This window comes from Giraffa tippelskirchi, chromosome 1 (assembly GCF_054371585.1).
Source record: "Giraffa tippelskirchi isolate mGirTip1 chromosome 1, T2T-mGirTip1v1.2.pri, whole genome shotgun sequence".
Classification (NCBI taxonomy): Eukaryota; Metazoa; Chordata; class Mammalia; order Artiodactyla; family Giraffidae; genus Giraffa; species Giraffa tippelskirchi.
Genome location: NC_137275.1, coordinates 81,264,811 through 81,288,204, shown reverse-complemented (window position 1 = coordinate 81,288,204; position 23,394 = coordinate 81,264,811). Strand labels below are relative to the sequence as shown.

Here is a 23,394-nt window from a genome sequence, read left to right as displayed (position 1 = left end):
GTCTAGGGCCCTCTGTGTACGAAATGACTTGATAAAAATAGAGCAAACCTTGGCAGAATACATTTTTTTTTTTCATTTAGTTATGTTGGTAGACTTCAAACCTCTGATCAATTAAACAGTGCCAGTGTCTGTAAATGCAGTTTGTTTGTGGCGATTTATTTTACCATGGGTTTTGTTGTAGTGATAAAAAAGAAAATCCAGACAATTATTAATGAATTTAGAAGCATAAATGTGCACAGCTTACCTAAAGCTCTGCCTTTATTTTTACATCTAAATAAATTCCAGCTAAATTGTTAAATTAATCACACTGAAGTCCGAGGCTCTGATAAGGCTCCTGCCACTCAATTTTATTTCTTTTGATGCTTTAAACAATTTAGCAAACTTTCCTGTGTTGGGCTTTTGCTTTTATGGCAGAATCAGATGGCATTACATGAGACCTTATGTTGATGCTGTATCATTCCAGTGATTGGTTCTAGCTAATCCAACTTTTTTGCTAAACTGCATGTTGCGGGAGAGCTAACTATAGTTCTCCATCAGACTGGCCCTTCTTATTTCTTCTACTCACTACAAATATGGTGATTTCTATGATAATAAAAAATGTTCAATATTTCATTTTCTTGCTTTATCATCTCTATTTATGAGAGGACTATATTCTTTATTTTATTAAAGATTATTTAGCATGTTTTCAAACTTATAAAGCTTTTCCCTTGTGTTATAGGTTCTCAATACACAAAATAAAGATAGGCTTTTATTTCTCACTTATATAATACTTTTATGAATCTTCAATAAATAAAAACTTTGAACTTAATAATTAAAATCTTTTTCACTTCTTGAATCCTTAAGAATTTTAGATTATACAAAAAGAACTATGGCCATAAAATACTACCAGTTCAAGTATTCAGGGCCATCTAAATATGAATCTTTAATGATATTTTTAATAAAATATAATGACTATATTAGAACTGACATGATATACTTATGTAAATTTCACAATTAGAGCTGCATAATTTATTCACATCAATATTAGACCTATATTTGGTGTTCAGCCATGCTTTTATTCACTTTAAAATGGTTTCTGTTCTGCTTAATTGGTTTGGATTTGCCCTGTCAGGTTTTTTTTTCCCTTTATTCCCTTAGTGAGAAAGTTGCAGACCTGCTGTTTTATATTAAGTCTTTTTTTTTTTTCCAAAAGAGAAAGAGGCAAGCAAAAATCTAAGTCCGATTAAAAGAAGTTTATTCAAAGTTTATGAGCACTTCAAAAAATGCTTCTGTCTTCACTGAAGCATTATAAAGATCCCATCATACATCCTTCTAGATAATAGACAACAGAAAATACATAAGCCTTGAAATTCTGTTAAGATCATTATTTCTAAGACGATAATATTGACTATTTCTAGAAAAAGAGTATAAAAAACATTGAAGACACCTCCCCCCATACTCATCGTTAGTTGGTTTGCTATTTCTGTATTTCTACTGGCTATAAACCAATTAGCATTATTCTAGTATGGTATATATTGGTGAAATATTCTGTTATCCTAGTAGCTTAAAAGTGTTCGTTTAATTCTGAGTTCATTAATTCTTAGAGTTAACTAGCATAAACAACCTAGAGCCCTTTGTCATGAGTGACCAGTCTTCACACTTTTAGCAAGATGACTGCTTCAAAAAATGCCCAAACAAAACTATTTATCCATAGCTGTTTATATTGTTACTTATTTTTGCCATATTCAGTGTAATATTTGAACATTAACTGGTGTTACAATTTTCCTTTAATTTCATATTTATGGATTTTTTTTCCACTTTCTTATACTTAGGAATATGTTGTAACTTCAAAAGAGTTTTGGAGTTCACTTCCAAGAAAATAATTCCTGGACTTTTTGAAGATGTTATTATGTAATAGAGGAGTATTTTCTCAATTTCAGAGAAATAGACTATGGGTTATTATTTTTAGTCCACTAGATAATGATTGCTACAACTAATTTTCTCCTTGGATTTTTTTCCATTAAATAAATTATGATGTCTTAAATCGCTAGCTATTACCAAACCTGCAAATGGATAATCATGGAAAATTATTAGAATAAAATTGTTTTAAGTTAAATTTGCATTTAATATCTTATGGTACTTTTAAACTATGGGGAGGGTCTTCATAAAAATCACACACAAGTAGCAATGAGAATATACAATTGGTTCTGGCTAAAACATAACATGTATGTTCCTAAAACTCACTCCTCTTTGCAAAATCATGAAATTAAAAATCACAAGTACTTAATAGGAAAAGTGGGGTTGGGTGATAAAACTCAAAATCTGAATTAGACACACACACATACAAAGACAGAAACCTAATAAAAATGGTAGCATAGTTTTACAAATGTAAATGGTTTAAAAACACATAAATGCTACAAGAAATATGGACTTTATTTTGAAAGATACCTGAAGTTTACTTATAGAAGAGTAGTAGCTAGAGAGTTATTGTGAAGAGGCAGAAGGAAGGTTAGGTTTCCCAGCAGAAGGAAGGTTAGGTTTCCCAGGTGACGCTAGAGTTAAAGAATCTGCCTGCCAATGCAGAATGCAGGAATGCAAGAGACATGGGTCCAATCCCTGGGTGAGGAAGATCCCCTAGCACCCCACTCCAGTATTCTTGTCTGGAGAATCCCAAGGACAGAGGAGCCTGGTGGGCTACACAGTCCATGGGGCCAGAAAGAGTTGGACAAGCCTAAGTAACTGAGCACACACACAGAAGGAAAGTTATCTGAAACCTGGTTGGAAGCTTTAACACCAGATGTGGTTGGGTGTGGGTCTTAACACTTATACTGAACTGAAGTAGCTGGTACATGTTTGTGGGGTGTTTTGTGTGTGGGCAGGGGGGGCACACACCCCCATTTTGTGGATTCCTATGCAGTCAGGTCTGTTGGCTGTAGTTTTTTGTGACTCTCTGTTGTTTGTCAGAAGCAAAATAATGTATAATAAAATGACATATTTGCATCATGCCCAAATTATTTCCTGCTGGGGGAGTTTACATTTTCAAAACAACAGTTATAGAGGAACTGACTATACATTTGAAAGCTAGGCACACTAACTTTCTAATTGAAGATGATGGACTTTATGGTAAAAAGAAGTGATTGTTCAATATTGTCAAAAATACAAGTACAATCAATATGCTGCACTTTGACTTTTTCCCTCTACTGTTATGCAAAATTGAACTTCAACTTTTCTGTCCAGCTTGACTCATTCATTCAAATTTGTTTGCACTGAGAAATAACATCTTACCTGGAAGAGATATCAGAATTGGGAAGACCACTGAATATTCAAGTAATATTTAAAATATTTTTCTTTGTCTGCCCCCTTGTACTCTGTCTCTGGAATTTGTGCTACCACACCAGTCAGTACAAGCAAACATAGAATTCACTGTTCATTTCATTTCATGAATGAATTTAAAAGACTAAGTGAAAGTATAGGAAATGCAGATTTTATTCAACCTATCTTATTTCTGCAAGAGCAAGAATGTCCTGTGTTGTGTTCCTGTACTCTGAGAGAAGTTAACAAATATTGGAAGGAATGGGCTTTGAAGATTTCAGTGCTTCTGTGGCCCTTGCAGTGTGCTTTCATATTGTGGAGCTAGACTCTAGTGCACAGAGTGGAAAAATAATAAGTTCTTTGAGCTGAAACTTCATAGTCACTGTGGGATATTCAAGAAGGAGACCGATGGGGAGAAAGATAATATAGTCATAGCTTTGAACTTGTCCTGGATTTTACTTGCTAGAAGTCAAGTGAAAGTCACGCTGACACCTTATTATTACTAGCTCTTTCTCGTGTAGGGAAAAGTACTCCACAGTCCATGTTGATAAAAGTGAAAGGGAGTTTGCACTTAAGAGAGAAGGTGGTCTTAAATTTAGTGTGTAAAGAGGGTAGTAAGTCTAAAATCTGCTCCAAGCCTCAGCGTGGAGAATACTTTTAATGGCAAGTCTTTGCTCCACATCTTACCCAAGTTAGGTATCCTTCATGCATGTCCAAAACACTTTTCAGGCTATAGTGTACTTCTCTGTTTCCTGTGTCCTGCTGTGGAACCAGGATAGAAACTTTTCTGTCCCATTCCCTATTAACTGTCCCTATTATTAATTGTTTAGTTAATTGTCTGGGGCAGAGTAGCTGTTTAGTAAACATATATGAGTAAATGAATGTGCATTGGAATGCAAAACCTTAGTGCTTAGAGAAAGAAAAGATAAACATACAAATTGGCTGAGAAATAATATGGCTCATTATTATAGAGTGAATAGTGTCCAAGAAAGAAATGATCAAAGAGACTATAATCCATTCAACTAATAGTTATCTGCTGTAAGCCTACTATGTTTCACCTTGTTAGATGACATAGTAATTAGAAATATCTAGTCCCTGCAGTCATGGAGCTTCTAGTCTAATGAAGTGCAGATATTAAATAAAGAAAACCTAAACAAATGTGCAATTCAAATTTTGATAAGAGCAAGTACAGAGCATAACTGGGAAGACATAATCTACATGAGCATGCAGTAAGGGCATTTTAAAGGAGATGATATTTAAGAGTGACAATTGAAGAAGGAGGACAGGCAAAACAAAGAAGGATTAACCTGTGTGTGGGCTGTGGAGATGATAGGAGCTCAGCGTGTGTGAGAAAAAGAAAGAAGGTTGGTGCAAATGGAGATGAGTGAGCTAGAATGATGGTCTAGGGATGTGGTTAAGAGAAACGGCCTGGAGCCAGATCATACTTGGTGTAGAAGGTTTCAATTTTAATCAGAATGAGTTGCATGTGTTTGTCAAAATGTATTGAGTTTTAGTTTAAGATTAACAGATGCATGTGACTATATATAAAATAAGCAACAAGAACCTCCTGTATGGCACAGGGAACTATATTCAGTATCAATATTGGTAATATATTGATAACATTATATTACCTATTATACTTAATAACCCTATAATTATTAGGAAGGAATATATTAGGAAAATATTAGGAAGGAATCTGAAATATATATATGTACATGCACATATTATATAACTATATATATATATTTAATATAATATACATAATATATATATTATGTTTATATATAATAAATATATATAATATATTATATATATACATAATATTATATACATAATATATATATTATGTTTATATATAATAAATATATATAATATTTGTATATAACTGAATCATTTTTCTGTACCCCTGAAACTAACACAACATTGTAAATCAACTATACTTCAATTTAAAAAAAGAAGTTTCACTCAGAAAGGAAACAGTGAATTTTGTCTTAGTATTTATGTACACATTACACAAAAAGCTAAAGAAATGTTGGACTCTGGTTAATGGTTCACATTCTTAAATATTTAGGGGAAAGTATACTAGAGTTGGGGCTTCCCCTGTGGCTCAGTAGTAAAGAATCCACCTGCAATGCAGGAGATGCAGGTTCAATCCCTGGGTGGGGAAGATTCCCTGGAGGAGGGCATGGCAACCCACTCCAGTATTCTTGCCTGGAGAATCCCATGGACAGAGGCGCCTGGGGGGCTACGGTCCATTGGGTCACAAAGAGTCAGACACGACTATAGCAACTGAGCAGACATGCACACATGCATACTAGAGTCTGAGCTTCCCAGGTGGTGCTAGTGGTAAAGAACCCACCTGTCATAAGAAGAGGTGCGGGTTCAATCCTGGATCAGGAAGATCCCCTGGAGGAGGGCATGGCAACGCACTCCAGTATTCTTGTCTGGATAATCTCATGGACAGAGGAGCCTGGTAGGCTACAGTCCATAGGGTCGCACAGAGTCAGACATGACTGAGACGATTTAGCATGTATGCAGGCATACTAGAATCTGTAATTTACTTTGAAATTCACCCAAAATATAAGACAGATTGATAGAGAAATGGATAGATGTATAGAAAGGTGTAAAGTTACTAGTAAAATCTATGTGGTGGATACACAGATATTTACTATAAAATTTCTTCAACTTTGCTGAATGTTTGTATCAATATTCATAGTAAAATGTTGGGAAAAGTAAGTGAATGCTCAAATATGATAATAAGGAAAGACATAAAAATCACAAAATCTCACAACCAAAAGGAAGGGATTATTTTAGCATATGACCACTTTATTCTTCTCCTATGAGTTTTTATTTTTATGGAATTGGTACCTCTTTCAGAGTAATAAGCATATCCTAAAGCTTTAAAAAACATTTCAAATTATTTGCATAATTTATGTCACATAAAGTATCAAATCTTTGACGAGGAATTTCTTTGAGTAAGAATTAATATAAACAAAGATAAATGTGTTAGACTAAGAACTCATGAATCCAAAACTGTCCACCAGCAGCTATCAGTATAGTAGAAAGGAAATGAACACCCTTGAGTCTATTAGTGTGACCAACTATCTGCAAAAGATTCAACTGGTTTTGTTTTTGTTTTTTTTTTTTTCAGTTTTGTGGTTGACTTAAATGATGTAAAACAAAGAATAATGTTTCTTTGAAAGTGTGCCCAAGTTTCTTGGTGTAGTTAGGAGTTTGCTTCTAACCTTTCTGTAAGAATTTAAGTAGCATAATTCCGAGCCTGTGGATTAGAAATCACTCTTCCCCTTGATTCCTTACCCATTGTGAGCATTTCACTGATGAATTAGTGCATCACAGAATCACATCAGAAACCTGGTGCTTCATCTCCCTGTGTTTTCAATAAAAACATTTCCCTTTTACTGGCGTTTCTTCTTATTGACCCTTTAAGGTCAGAAGACAGCGTTTCTTTATTAAATCGGTAAATCAGGGGTATTTAATTGGCTCTAGAAACTTCAGAGTGATCTTGGCCTATTCCAGCCCCAAACAAGATTCTGACCAACCACTGTGAATTCTGCTTTTCCAAGAAGGTGGGGGGTAAGAGATTATAACAGGCTCTGTGTAAGTAGTCAGTTACTTATTGCCTTCAAAGTGCTGATTTTTTGGTGTAGGCAAAATGCCAAAATCAATGTTTTTGCCACATATAAAGAAATAGTTTAGCATGTAGAAAACTATGGGGTTATTTCCCCTTTTTTTTTTTCTGAAAAACCATCAGACTTTTAAAAGTAAAATCTGTGATAAGTTTTACAGAGGAACTTATTTTTATTCTCCGTGTCACAAAGAAAATAATTAGATGATTGTTGGCATTAGCAACTGTGCTAAGATCAATTATACTGCAGGAACGATGAAAGCAGACTTTCATAATGAGAGCAAATGGCCTAGAGTCTACGAAAAATTGCTGAGAATCTTCTTAGGGTGGTACCATTGCTAATTAAAACCTGAGGAAAACACCAAAATTGTCCAGGAAACACGAATACTCATTGCAGCACCAACCTTGAGGGTCATTCCAATTTCTAAACGATCTTCATTGGAATTTGGATTTTAAAAAATGTCTCCAGAGCTGCCTAATCTCATTTGTACTCATTTCCTTTTATATCTTTTTCATTTGACTCCCTTGGTTTTCTGTTCTTGTGCTTGACATCATTATTACTTGATATGGAGCATTGAGAAGTGAGAGAAGCAAGTTGTTCAGAAATCATGCCTGTGGCAAATATTTTAGACTGGAGAATATAGCCTCATTTATCATCATCATTATCACTAAAAAGCTATAGATCAGAACTGTCTTATGTCCCCTGCGTTTCAGCATTGTCTGCTAAATTGGGGTTAATTAAAATGTCTCTTTTAAATGTACCTCTCTTGAATACACACACACACACACACACATTTTTGTTCCAATCTACTTTAAAGAAGTCATTATTCTATATGTTGCTGGAAAGAATGAAATTGACATGTATAGGGTATTATTTCATTTTCCTCAACTGGAAAAGGAAGAAAATCATCTAGAGAACTGTTAGTTTCGGAAGTGTAAATGGTTCTAACCCTCTGTAAAGGCTAGATTCCATTTTTAAAATAATACACTTTTGACCCATTACCCTTATTCTCTTATATTTTAAAACAGCAGAAGTCTCCTCAGTCTGTGCTTTTGCTTCTCCAAAGCGTGTAGCCACTGAAGTGAGGATGGATGAGTATTATCTGGGAAGTTTCTTTATAAAGTGCAGCTTTCTTAGCTCCATTCCTAAAGATTTTGATTGAGTAACACAATAGGGGAACCGGAATGCTTTGCTTTAACAAGCCTCTGAGGAGATTCTGATGCACCTGATCTTTGGACACATTTTGAAAATCTCTGCTTCATACCATCACTCTAGAGTGTTATGGAGGTGAATGAGGAGTGCCATAAACTGCACAGGAGGGAAACCTAAATTGACATGATAGTAGCACTGGATTCAAGCTGAGTACTGAAGGCTGAGTGAGAGTTACCTGCAAGTGGGATTAATGGGAGTGAGAAGGTGAGAACATTTTAGGGAGAAATAAATTCAAGTACAAAGACCTAGGGGCTAGAGAGAAATCGGTGTTTTCTGGAGTCCACAAATAGATCTATCTGGATGAAGTGTATTGTGTGAGTGGTTGAAGAGGCATCATATAAAGATGAAGAAGTGAAGTTGAAGAAGTGAACTGAGATCAGACCATAAGATCAGAGTTCTTGTAGCCAGCCCCAAAATTTAGGGCAACATCCTGCCAGCCATCACAACTCCTGGAGGCTGGGCGCCCTTGCCACCATTCCTGTGCTTGTTCATGTTCTGAGGCTCCATCCACATAATCTTGGGTCTGGGCTTCCTGGGTGGCTTAGTGGTAAAGAATCCACCTGCAATGCAGGAGACATAGGTTCAATCCCTGGGTTGGAAAGATTCCCCTGGAGAAGGAAATGGCGACCCACTCCAGTATTCTTGCCTTGAGAATTCCATGGACAGCGGAGCCTGGCAGGCTATGGTCCATGAGGTCACAAAGAGTTGGACACGACTGAGCGACTAACATACATACACACACAATTTCGGGTCTATCACCATGTTAGGAAGACAGAGGTTTTTAATACAGTTATTGTACTACAACTTCCAAGGGTGGAAACCCTACAGAAATAAGTCATGATGTATGTAACATGCAAGAAGAATGGCTTTTTAAATACATTTTATTTGGAGATAACTTATATCTAATAACTCAAAATTCTCTATTAATTTTGTCTTGTAAATATTAGGAAATGAACAAAAGCACTGTCATAAAACAATGTCTTGTGACAAAAAGGAAAAAATTGGTCTAAAATTCTGCCATTTAGGTCTGATGGCCTGATTTTTTAAGTGCATTTCTTTCCTACTCAGTAATGGAAAGTAAATCGGATGTTTTTAAATATTTTATTTTGAATACATTTTATCATGAAATTTAAATAAGTGAATATCATCATCCTGCTCCACAAGCTAAGATACAGGCTAACCTTCAGACTGAAGAAATTTCCTGTTTTGTTCATGTCTTTTGGCCATTAGTTTTTCAGTCAGTTACCCATATCTGTTTTCTCTTCCTGGTTATGGATATGTGTGTATTTAAATGTGTATTTACGTGTCAGGAATAACCAGTCAAGAAATGGCAAGTAAATATGCACTAAATGTAAGAAATGTAAGACACCTACCTTGAACTTAAACTTGATGTGTTAACTCCACTGCTGTAACATGACTTCTTGGTCCTGCTCTGATCATATCAGTGTACAAACACCTTTAAATGGAAAGCTAAGAGTCTGCCAAGAAGTCACTTTTCCCCCCTTCTCCTATTTCTCCATTTAACTTTGAAATTAGGAGGATTTGATTTTCTTGATCAGCCAAGTAGCTGTCAACTCAAAACAACTAGATTTATTTCCTAGTGTTTGATTTCTTGATCTGGATTAAGACTTGAATAAGCAAATGTCTACCAATATTACCAGGTATTAGGGGAAGAAAAACTAAAGCCATGAGTTTTTGATAGAATGCATATACAAACTGTAGTCTGTATGATTAGACAAAAAACTCCAGGTTTTTTTGTTTTTTTTTCCTGAGATCACTATTATTTAAAGGAAGATGCAAAGTGTTCCTTCAAACAGAAATCAAGTTCTTAAGACAGTCTTTAAAGACAGTTTTCAGACCTGTCATTTAGATGCTACTTTTAAAGTGCCACCTAATGAACTGGAAAAGGCTTTTATTAGCAAATTTACTTACATTGGCCTACCATAGTGAAAGGCTTGTTTAGGGTGGATTCTGCTTTCTCAAATTGCCCTCTTTAAATAAACAGAGCAAGGGAAGAAAGCTTTTAGATGTATAACATGAAGCCATTACAAAAAGCCAAAAGTCAACCCATGAAAAGAAAGGAGCTGTTTAGTGCGTTTCCAGTTAAGGATCTGGGTGGTGCTGGAGAGAGAATGGAAGATAATAGACTCCTAGTGACGGGGCTGTCAGGAGACAGAAAACTGTAGCAGCTTTGTGGGAAAATAGAATTGCTGGCTTTGCCCACTTGACCTTTAGTCTGAATAGATGGGCTTAAGAAGATCACAAAGGGCTTTGCAAAAAAAAGTGGTCTGCTCGGTTCTTTTGGTTTCTGAAATTCTTCTTTTATTCAGGGGAGTTCTAAGTTTGTTTCTTGGTATCCTTGAAAAGATTCCCTGAAATCTCTATTATCATAGCATAGGTATGTGTTTTAAATGAAGGCATTGCTCAGTACATGGCCATCATGTTTCCTAGGCAGCAGTGAGATGGAGTGTGTCTGTGAGGAAGGGTTACTGAACAGGGCTCTGTACCCTCCACATTATCACTCCTATCAAAGGAATTCATTGGTTCTCCTTCTGTTTCTGGGTAAATGTGTAATCTTCTTTAAATCAGAAACACCATTTGAAGACACAACATATATCAAATACATATATACTGCTATATAGATCAGCTTATAGATTATTAATAATTGCCAGTATTTTCAGAAAATGGGGCTTGACAGTAGTGGTTCATGTGAAAAAGATCTGGGAGATTTTAGTTAAGTACCAGTTGAATTTATGCCAAGGTTATGATGTGATAGCCAGCAAATCTATTTAATGTTAGTTCCATTTATGGAATTATAATTTCCTGCCCTAGGAAACATGGACACTGATAGTGCACTTAAAAGAATTGTGTCCACAAACAGATGGAGAAATATACCCTGTTCATGGATTGGAAGAATTAATATAGTGAAAATGAGTATACTACCCAAAGCAATCTATAGATTCAATGCAATCCCTATCAAGCTACCAATTGTATTTTCCACAGAACTAGAACAAATCATTTCACAATTTGTATGGAAATATAAGAAACCTCGAATAGCCAAAGCAATCTTGAGAAAGAAGAATGGAACTGGAGGAATCAACCTGCCTGACTTCAGGCTCTACTACAAAGCCACAGTCATCAAGACAGTATGGTACTGGCACAAAGATAGAAATATAGATCAATGGAACAAAATAGAAAGCCCAGAGATAAACCCACGTGCCTATGGACACCTTATCTTCAACAAAGGAGGCAAGAATATACAATGGAGAAAAGACAATCTCTTTAACAAGTGGTGCTGGGAAAACTGGTCAACCACTTGTAAAAGAATGAAACTAGAACACTTCCTAAGACCATACACAAAAATAAACTCAAAATGGATTAAAGATCTAAACGTAAGACCAGAAACTATAAAACTCCTAGAGGAAAACATCGGCAAAACCCTCTCTGACATAAATCACAGCAGGATCCTCCATGACCCACCTCCCAGAATATTGGAAATAAAAGCAAAAATAAACAAATGGGACCTAATTAAAATTAAAAGCTTTTGCACAACAAAGGACACTATAAGCAAGGTGGAAAGACAGCCTTCAGAATGGGAGAAAATAATAGCAAACGAAGCAACAGACAAACAATTAATCTCAAAAATATACAAGCAACTCCTGCAGCTGAATTCCAGAAAAATAAACGACTCAATCAAAAAATGGACCAAAGAACTAAACAGACATTTCTCCAAAGAAGACATACAGATGGCTAACAAACACATGAAAAGATGCTCAACATCACTCATTATTAGAGAAATGCAAATCAAAACCACAATGAGGTACCATTTCACACCAGTCAGAATGCTGCTGCTGCTGCTGCTGCTGCTGAATGGCTGCTATCCAAAAGTCTACAAGCAATAAATGCTGGAGAGGGTGTGGAGAAAAGGGAACCCTCTTACACTGTTGGTGGGAATGCAAACTAGTACAGCCACTATGGAGAACAGTGTGGAGATTCCTTAAAAAACTGGGAATAGAACTGCCATATGACCCAGCAATCCCACTGCTGGGCATACACACCGAGGAAACCAGAATTGAAAGAGATGCGTGTACCCCAATGTTCATCGCAGCACTGTTTACAATAGCCAGGACATGGAAGCAACCTAGATGTCCATCAGCAGATGAATGGATAAGGAAGCTGTGGTACATATACACAATGGAATATTACTCAGCCATTAAAAAAATACATTTGAATCGGTTCTATTGAGATGGATGAAACTGGAGCCCATTATACAGAGTGAAGTAAGCCAGAAAGAAAAACACCAATACAGTATACTACTGCATATATATGGAATTTGAAAGATGGTAATGATAACCCTATATGCGAGACAGAATAAGAGACACAGATGCATAGAACAGTCTTATGGACTCTGAGGGAGAAGGTGAGGGTGGGACGTTCTGGGAGAATAGCTTTGAAACATGTATATTATCATATGTGAAACAGGACACCATTCCATGTTCGATGCATGAGACAAATGCTCAGGGCTGGGGCAATGGGATGACCCAGAGGAATGGGATGGGGGGGGAGGTGGGAAGGGGGTTCAGGATGGGGAACACATGTAAACCCATGACTGACTCATGTCAATGTATGGCAAAAACTACTACAATATTGTAAAGTAATTAGCCCCCAACTAAAATAAATAAATTTATTAAAAAAAAAAAAGAATTGTGTCCAGAGTATTGAGTAGAGTTCCCTGTGCTATATAGTAGGTCCTTGTTAGTTATCTATTTTATGTATAGTAGTGAGTATGTGCCATTCCCAATCTTCCTATTTATCCTTTCCCTCCCATACTCCCCCTGGTAATTGTAAGTTTGTTTTCTGCATCTGTTAACTCTACTTATGTTTTGTACATAAGTTCATTTGTACCTATTTTTAGATTCCATGTAAAAGAGATATCATATGATATTTGTCTTTGTCTGACTTACTTCACTCTGTATGACAATATCTGGGTCCATCCGTGTTGCTTTTTAATGGCTAATATTCCATTGTATATATTTGTATTCACTTTTCTGTACACCTGAAACTAACAGAACATTGTTAATCAACTGTACTCCAATAAAAGTTTTAAAAAATTGTGTCCAGTTTTGGACATCCCACTTTCAAATAAAAGTGGCAGATTTGTGAACACACAGAGGAGATTACTTTCCAAACGCCTTTGAAAAAATAAGGAATTGACCATATTTAACAGAGATGATTTGTGATTTGGATAGAAGAGAAGTGATAGGCTAGATCATAGATTTCAAATATCTGAAGGCTTATGATATAGAAGAATACCATTTGTAGGGTTTCAGAAATTTATAGCTTCTCTAACAGTATAAATGTATGCCAGAATAAAAGACAGATGGGTTAAAGAGATAACAGAAAATATTGAGAAACCATGAAAATTACACAAGAAAATAGAAGCAAATGTCTAATCTCTTTTGGAGTTGAGTTGGGTGATACTAATGAAGAAACTTTAAAGTACTGGTAGTTATGAGTAGGAGTATCTGAATTATAAATTCTTAAAAGTTATAGTAAAAAAGTTTTAAATATAAAGAAGTTGAAACAATTATAAAAATCATATTCACCAAGAAAAGTTAATGGCATGAATAAATGTTCACATTATACTATTGAGTAAAAAGAAAGTTTAATTCTTAGAAAGTTGAAAAATGTATATTAAAATGACTGCTAAGATATTCTCTTTAATGGATTTGAGTGGTTAAATTGTAAGGTTTTAAAAGTTATTTTTAGTATTCCTGTATTTTCTAAAACTTTACATAGCAATCCTGTTTTCTTTATATTTATAGAAAGATATCTACAAAGCAAAGGATATAAAAAACAAAAGAAATGAATTAATAATTAAGCCTTAAGGATATATATAGTTAAGGTTAATAAAAAGATATTTCTAGCAAATAAATATTTAACAGTGTCTCTTGTCCTGTGGGCTATGCCCATCATTAGTTGAATCCATGTATAAAAATCATTTTGTTTATTTTTAAACATTTTTTAATTGATGGAAAATTGCTTTACAAGGTTGTATTGGTTTTTGCCATACAACAATACAAATCAGCTATAATAATATGCATATCCCTTCCTTCTTGAGCCTCCCTCCCTGCTCCCATCCCAACCCTCTAGGTGATCACAGAACACTGGTTGAACTCTCTGTGCTATACATCTGCTTCCCACTAGCTATTTTACGTATGATAGTGTATACATGTCCATACTACTTCCTCAATTTGCCCTACCCTCTCCTTCCCTCTCTGTGTCCAGTGAGAAGGATGAACCTAGAGCCTGTTCTACAGAATAAACTAAGAAAGAAAAAAAAATATTGCATATTAACACATATATATGGAATCTAGAAAAATAGTACTGATAAACCTATTTGCACAGCAGGAATGGAGATGCATACATAGAGAACTACAGACTTGTGGAGGCACTTCTAGTTTCTATACATCTCTACCTCAGTTTCCTCATCTGTAAACTAAAAGGGTTATTACACTTGTAAGGTTGCTAAGAGGATTGAATAATATTTATAAAGCACTCAGCAGAGTTCCTATTACATAGGAGCAATTAATATTACCTATTCTTCATACATTAAGGATATATATCTCTATATGATAAGTTTTGTATTATAATTAGGGAGGTGAAGGAATGTCAAGAGTTATTCCTATTTATTTATTTTAATGTCTTGGTACCTTAAGAAGTCTCTCACCAGGTTTTTCATCCATTAATAAGATTTACTAAGAATTTTATGAATCAGAGAAAAATTAGAGTCTAGTATATAGCCCTCGTGCAATAGGGGCTTCTCAGGTGGCACTAGAGGTAAAGAATGTGCTTGCCTGCCAACCCAGGAGACATAAGAGATGGAGGTTCAATCCCTGGGTCGGGAAGATCCCCGGGAGGAGGGCACAGCAACTACTGCAGTATTCTTGCCTGGAGAGTGCCATGGACAGAGGAGCCTGACAGGCTCCACAGTCTATGGGGTTGCAAAGAGTTGGACATGACTGAAGCGACTTCGCACGCTTGCTCTCACATATTGCCCGCATTGGGAAAAACAAAAGATGGCAGCTTTTTAATGTATGAATCAATACCGTCCTTTTTATTTAGTGTTTAATGCTTATGGAGATTGAGTAATTTTGTTGTATAATTATCCATGTTGAGAGCTTCTAGCTTAGAACAAGAGCATAGTTCTATTCATTCTAGAAACGATAATAACTCTATTGAAATGCTTGTTTCACTGCCAGTTGTGGCTTCCTTCAACTTAAGAAGATTATGGAGGTGTCAGGGAATGTTTCCTTTAGAGTTAACTAGGGCCTGGCTCTTAATCACACCAATGCAGATGCTCATTTATCACAGAGCTTCTCTCTCAGGCACAGAGGAATGGGCACAGAGTCTGTACTTTTAAAAGAAAAGACTGAGATTACTTTTGGCTTTAAGTCTACTCTCTATTTTAAAGAACATTTCTCCCTAGGTGTTTTTTTAAATACCTTTTATGTGTGATTTATCTTCCACAAATTCCAAACATATTTTAAGTATTGAAAGCTAAGACAGAAAGTGTGTAGAAAAGAACAATATAAAAAATGTTCTTTTCTGTCTTGAGAATGTATTTTCTTAGGAAAGCTTTTTCAGATCTTATAATGGCGCATTGGAGAAGGCAATGGCACCCCACTCCAGTACTCTTGCCTGGAAACTCCCATGGATGGTGGAGCCTGGTAGGCTGCAGTCCATGGGGTTGCTACAAGTCGGACACGACTGAGCGGCTTCATTTTCACTTTTCACTTTCATGCATTGGAGAAGGAAATGGCAACCCACTCCAGTGTTCTTGCCTGGAGAATCCCAGGGATGGGGGAACCTGGTGGGCTGCCGACTATGGGGTTGCACAGAGTTGGATACGACTGAAGCGACTTAGCAGCAGCAGCAGCAATGGCCCATGGATGCAGTCCCTGCCCTGCAATTTCATGACTTCATAATTCCATGGTGTTACTTATAGCTGTTTAAAAACAATTTTTTAAAAAAAATTTGGCTCATCCAGTCTTAGTTGAGGATCTTCCATCTATGTTGTGGCATGCGGATCTTTAGTTGTAGCGTGTGTATGTGCTAAGTCACTTCAGTCATGTCCAACTCTTTGCAACCCTATAGCCCACCAGGCTCCTCTTTCCATGTCATTCTCCAGGCAAGAATACTGGAGTGTGTTGCCATGCCCTCCTCCAGGGGATCTTCCTGACCCAAAGATTGAACCCTTGTCTCAGACATATCCTACATTGTCAGGCAGATTCTTTACCACTAGCTCCACCTTTATACAAACTCTTAATTGCAGCATTTGGGATCTAGTTCCCTAACCAGGGATTGAACCAGGGCCCCCTGCATTAAGAGTGAAGAATCTTAGCCACTGGACCATCAGGGAAGTCCCTGATGAATGACAAAGTCACTCAGTCATGTCTGACTCTGCAAGCCCATGGTCTGGAGCTCTCCAAGCTCCTCTGTCCATGGATTTCTCCAGGCAAGAATCCTGGAGTGGGTAGCCATTCCCTTCTCCAGGGGACCTTCCTGACCCAGGGATCAAACCCAGGTCTCCCGTATTGCAGGCAGATTCTTTACCATCTGAACCACCAGGGAAGCACAGGGAAGTCCTTGCTATTTAAAAATAAAAGTACAACTGTATTGGGAAAGGTGATCAGAGAGCACCTTGCTTCCTCCTGTCATATAAAAGCACCCACTGGGATAAGGTGTCAGTGAATACAAGTGGAAGTGGTGCCATGTATTCTGGGTAGCATGGCCAAATCATGATTGTCTTTAGTGTCACAAAGGTCCAAAATGCAGTTTTGTTTCCTCAAACTTCCAGAGTGCTACTTCTATTGGGATGCTCATGTGATATTCAGCTCAGGAAGTTCTCTTCCAGCAGAAGATGCAATCCTTTCACATAGAAAGTATTATCATTACAATAGGGTTTGTCAAAGGATTTCTCTGCATTAGTAAAGGTATTCCCTGGAGGCAGCAGGAGAAGTCTCATTGTTGAGCCCAGACCACCGCTTTATGTATATCTAAATATGATGTTCCTGAGATTTAAAAATCAATGAATTTATAGTTCTTAAATTGTGGATTGATATTTTTGTCTTACATGTATGATGCCTATAGTCATCCTTGAGATTCCATTTTCAAGAATCCTATCCTCAGCAACTTCCCTCATAGTTATGTTGTTGTTTGGTTTTATATCTTGAAGAGGAAATACACCTAAACATGCATGTGAGTACAAACACACATATAAGTATAGCAGAGTCATCCGCTGGCAGCCATTATCTGTAAAACTAATTAAAGAAAATAGCATATTAACATACACATCATGAAGCAAACTCCATTCTCTCTAGAGTATTCTCTCATTTAGACTTTATCTTTGGCACAGTGGGTCTGAACTAATTGAGATGCCATTAAAAAAGAATCAGTTAAAAAGGTTAGAGGAGAGGGATGTTGTTGCAAAATTGTCAATTTGCAAGAATACATTTTTTAGTAAAAATACAGCCCTCAGTTGCAGATCTAATCAGTGGCAGAAACGGAGGAGGGATGAGGGCGAGATAACAGAGAAAAATAATGTCTTAAAGAGAAAAAAATAAAATGAGTAAGACCCTAATTCAAATGGGAAGCACTCTCATTTTAGAAAATGTTTCCTTAACAGATCGTTCTAGCCCTCTGCCTCAAGGTTTTTGATTAAATTAATGATGGTACTGATAAGCTCCATTAGTGTTGCTGTTTCCAGAAGGATATTTTCTACAGCCTTCTCTACTTCCTATCCCAAATCTCAGGTATGACAATAGAACTGCTAATTGAAGCCAGAACAAGCCAAGAAGATGAACTTATTATTACTATGCAAATACCGAGAATCCAGGAAATTAATATTTCATGTGAGCCTACCTAAACGAGTAATGTTTCCATTATGGGCTTCATGTCACTCAGCTGGGAAGCTGTTGCTGCAGCTTGTTGTCGTCAGTGAGGTCTTGAACTTCTCTTTTTTGTCGCATGTTGCCTGCTGTCTTGGGACCAGTCAGCACGTCTGACATGTTGTGTTCAGTTGGCCCTTGCTGTTACCACAGATCTTCCACCAGTGCAAACAGATGAACTTGTTATGATCCATAGGACACTATCAACTTGATTTCCTGTCTTGGTAGTAAAGTATTAGAGGAAAAAGGCATGCAAGTCATAGATAATAAAGAAAGGGAAAAGTATCTCAAAAAAATGAATCATAAAATTCATAACAGGAGATATGTTAGGGACTCTTCTCTGTAGCATAACTATCTGACTGAGAACTTTGGAAAACACAATAAAAAGGGTGTTACTTTGGGGGCATGAAATAGTTACATTGAATTATTCATAAACATTCATTTTGCTGAACACCATTATATTACATATTCTGACGAAAACTATTTTAGTTAACAATTAACATTGTGTGTTGCATGAAAGAATGTAGTAGAAATGAGTGAGAAGTAAGTTTGCTTTGAACTTTCTGATTCTTGTTTTAGATGAAATATAAAATAATAGATAGACTTCTTAAGAGCAGAAATAAAAAGAAAAATCTTTTTTATCTACCATAGTGCCTAAAATAATATGAAATATTTAGATAGATACCCAATAAATATGTTGAATTTATTTTTATTTCCCGAACCTTGCTGAAAAATAAATTCCAGAAATGGAGGAAGGAGATGAATGACAGAGAAAAGTGGTCTTGCTGAGGTGTCCACTATTCTATCATTCTGTCTGCAAAGCTGTTGATTCAGATATTATCCTTCACAGTTGGTAGGTATTTCTTTACCTTTATCGAGAATACAGTTACAAATGGTATTTGATAGAAAAGAGACTTTTAGGGAAACTAGAGTTTGTTTTGGGAAGTCTGTTCCAAAAAGGTCACATGGAAGTTTTGAGGATGCGGAGTAATTTGTTTAGACAGAAATGAGTGGAAAGTCCATGTTTGATAACTGAGAAAGGGAAAAGCATTACTTATATTTGCCCAGATGGAGTAGAAAGGCTGAAATAGAACATAATAGAGATTGAAGATAATTAGATCTTTCAGAGAAGTGACCCCAAATCTCAGCATCTAATATGTGGTAGACCTGAAATTCTGGAAAGGCCTTGGTTTGCTAATCTCAAGTATTAATCATATGATTTATAGAATTTGATCAAAGTAGCTTTTCTTCTTTATTGGAGAACTTTCTTTGTTTCGACTCTTTTAAAAATGTAATCCAGATTATGTATATTTCTCTTTTTTGGCCTTTCTCTGAGTCTCATGTATCTTTTCCGTGTTACTCATGGTATCAGTGTACAGATGCTACCATGAAAGAGTATGTTTTCTACTCTGTTTGTAGAACCTCTGTATTGAAACCAATTTTTGTTGCATTTTTTATTACTGCAGCTTATTGTAATAAAACCTGAAAAAAGATTCCCATTTAAAAGAAAGGAAAACACAATGAACAAATAAATGAATTTAAACCAACTCACAGATCTAAAAAGTAAATTATATATTTTAGTATATGCATCAATAAAAAATATTTGCATAAAGTTTTACTGAGAAATATCTATCAATCCCCTTTTGAAAAATAAAAGTGTGCAGGTGCTGGTAGATAAATTAAATTTGTTGACTCTCTAGACTTATGAAAATATTGATTTTTTTATGTGTCCTCTTTGACACAAATATATCTGACATTTTCAATGAAATTGCTTACAAAATAGACAAAATCTGCCTGAATTTTATGTCAGACATTCCTAATGAAAGTAACAAAGAAGAATAGCTGGAATTGAAACCTAAAGATACTGTCTCGGTACTTGTTCAGTGCATTTTCATCATATTTTAGAGGGTAGAGAGTTATAATACTGTTCAGGTAAGACTAACCTGAGCCATCTTTTTTCAGACATACAGTAAGGGCAGAATAAATTAACAAATTGAGAGTGCTTCCTAATGCATTGTTTTCATATTTGATTCTTTGTATTTATTCTCAGTCCCTCTCAAGTAGAAATGTTGAAAATGCCATTTCTTCATAAAAAGACCATCAAAATTATGGAACTATTGTGTTGCATATCAAGTTTTTTTTTTATTATTTATCTTGTAACCAAGGTCACGCTACCCATTTCTAAATGGGTAGCTTGTATTTTAGAAGTTACATTCTAGAGGGCGAGAATCTTTTATTTTAGGTATTTTATATTATCTAGTATATCCATGATAGTATCATAAGTCATTAGTGTTGTATAAATTTTCGACGTGTACCAGAAAACTAACACTCCAGGAATGAATTCCCTGGTGCCAAGCTCTGAAAGAAGAAACATAAAGGGTCTTTAGGGTGGTGAGGTGGTGACTACATTACCACATTACTGCAACATTCTGTCTTCTGTACAGCTCAATAAATATCCGTTTACTTTAATTGAGTGGGCATAAATAGCATTTACCAGAAATCCTTTGCTGGCAGCCAGCTGCATTAGGCTGTGGAAAACCATAGAATATTCTCCCTGGAGTTGAAGGGAACACAACCTCTTTTTAGTGTCCACCTCTGCTCACAGAGGAGACTCAAGTTGTAGGATCGATTATGATTTCATTCTGATCACTAGTAATTTGTTCACTAGAAAATAGATTTTGTATTATCATAAAGAATCTATAAGCAAAAAGGCAAATAGAGTAAAATACTAGGTTTTCAGAAAATTGAGTTTTTAATGGTTTTCACTGTCTTAAGAAATTAAGAATTATTTTCTCTAGATATGTTTACATAATAGCAAGGTTACCTTGTCATCTGAATTTCCCTGATATAAAATTGGGTGGGCTGGAGGAGATATTTAGAAACCACCACCAACAACAACACAAAAGCACATGGATGTAATTTACTATATCATTATCATTGATCACAAACTTGATATCTTAATGTTTCAGGATGTCAGAATATTTACTTTAATCTAAGGAAGTCTATGGTTTTGTTTACATTATCTCGATTCCAAGTATCTATGAGAAAAAAATTAAGGAATGTCAAAAATATCAAAGATTATTATGTCTCATCTAATGAGATGGATCCTCTTGAAACAAATTAAAATCAGTGAAACGGAAAGTGAGCAGAGAAAAAACATTCTGCAGTCCAGAAGGGTGGGCATGAGGGGGGGTGGCAGTTCAGGGAGGAGAGAAGCAAGTCCAAGATAGTCGCCTGGTGTTGGCTTCTCGTTGTCATGAAAAAAGGGACTGTATTGCAATTATTTTTTTAATCTTTCTGGAGGAAGTCATATTGGCTCTTGCTAGTACTGAAAATTTTACTTTTTCTCCAAAGTTTACCTTTTCTCTCTATAGATACTCAGGAGTCCGCCATGGGCATCTGGTGCTTGTTCAATAAACAATATTCATGTTGTTGTAGTGGAAGACAGGCCTCAGGTTACTACTCATACTTCCCATCCCCATCTGGCATCTCTGTGCAGATAGACATTTTAGATTACAGCATAGTTGCTTGCAATACATTTTCCTTTCATTCTTTCTTTCTTAATTTTGTCTTTCTTCAAATTCCTAAGTAAGTGTATTCTAAAAATTGCTTAAAAATTACATAAATTTCTTCTCATTTCCAAAACTATCAGTAAATCAAAACAAAAACTTCTTGTCATGGCATTTATCATATTCATATAGTTTTAGAATTGCATTCTGAAAGAGAACAATAACCTCAGACTAATGTTTCAAAGGAGGGCAGTTTGCTATTGATACATGTAATCGTTCACTCTGGCTAGACTAAGAAACTGAAGCTATCAGAGTCCACAATCATGGGTGAGCAGGTGGGGTCCTCACTGCTCCTTTACCTGAGTAGAGGAATTGTCCACCAGATGAGTTTGGAGGATGCAGCCCATTGAGAAAATGGTCCCCCAGGGACTCTTTGCCCACCCCCAAGCTACCATTTCTCCACATTCAAGAAGGAGTAGGAGTAATCTAATCACTTCACATGATCACTAAATATCTTAATTTATCAGTAAGTCATTTTCTTTGGGAGAAGCAGCAGTCAAAGACTACCTGGTGCTTCCGAGGGAGAGGTGGCCTGTAAGGAGCATAACAGAAAAGGGAGCAGAGGCAGACAGACTGCAGTTGCTTTAACTCTATGTCAGAACTGACAAGAAAGCAAGCAGATAAGTCCACTTCATGAAATTCCACAATTTGAAAGCATTCTGAGAAGTTTGGAGGAGATGGGTTTAAGTCAAATAAAGTGAAATACTAAAGAAGACTGTAACTGGAAGGTTACTAAACAGAAGACCATAACTGTCTTGAGGAGTAAAGCTAAAAATATAAGTAAACTCATAAAGCATTTAGCTAAATTCGTGGATAAACCCTACTTATTTATTCAGGGAGTGTTCAGGTGTGTGTCCCTAATCTCTTGCAAGTGACATTATGGGAGAGAAAACAGGCATCACTTATCTCAAAATGCCATTATATCAGAAGTATTTGCATAAAATTGATAGAGCATCCTTGGATTTTTAAGAACTGTCTCTTGTGCTTTGCGTTTCATATATAGTTGTCTTAATTGTGCTTAATAGTAGGTTGAGGAAGAGGAAATCACTATGACAAAACAGCAGATAACAAATACATTTTTATTTGGATTTGGCATAATGCCAGAGACATACACTCCGTGCTCTCTGTGATGCTTCACCTACTCACTCCCTTTGTGCCTACCCCCATTTCCTTCCTGCTTTGGCATTACTTCATGAATAATCACCGTTTGAATGATGAAATACAACTATGAAATGTTATGTCAATTACACAGACTTTATATGATGCTAATTAGCTTAGGAACTGAAGATGCTTACCTCATTTTTCCTCTAAATTAGTTTTAATCAATCGGAACAACATCCCAAGGAAACATTTTCAAGGAGAATTACAAAATGGTCATCATGAGGATGATTTTTCCTGCTCACTAAATGTGAAAATCATGATGCAACAAGTGCATGATGTCAAACACTGGAGTTATTAATAATGAAAATATAGGTCAAAGAGCTCTATAGTAGAGGGAGGCACATTTAAAACAAATGATTGAACTTAATGCACATTCAGGACTTACAGTGCTAATTTATGTAAAAAGACGTATTCAATCTCCACCTGGCAAAATCATTTTCATATACAATTCATTTTTCTGTGTGCCATTAGAGCTGTAGTTTCTTAGACTACAAAGGTCCTAAGGGGACCCGTTCTGAATTATATAAAAATAAAATATGCTGGAGCAAATGGAGCCTGGAGATT

The 23,394-nt window shown here is 36.0% G+C and overlaps 1 protein-coding gene and 1 non-coding gene across 3 annotated transcripts in view; one reads left to right on the top strand and one right to left on the bottom strand.

Moving 5' to 3' along the window:
- The window catches only part of UNC5C (unc-5 netrin receptor C), a 405,303-nt gene that overhangs the window by 121,718 nt on the left and 260,191 nt on the right, over positions 1-23,394 (top strand). The window lies entirely within an intron of this gene.
- On the bottom strand, positions 16,500-16,572 carry TRNAK-CUU (transfer RNA lysine (anticodon CUU)). The gene has a single exon. It is a non-coding gene; the product is annotated as a tRNA-Lys (tRNA).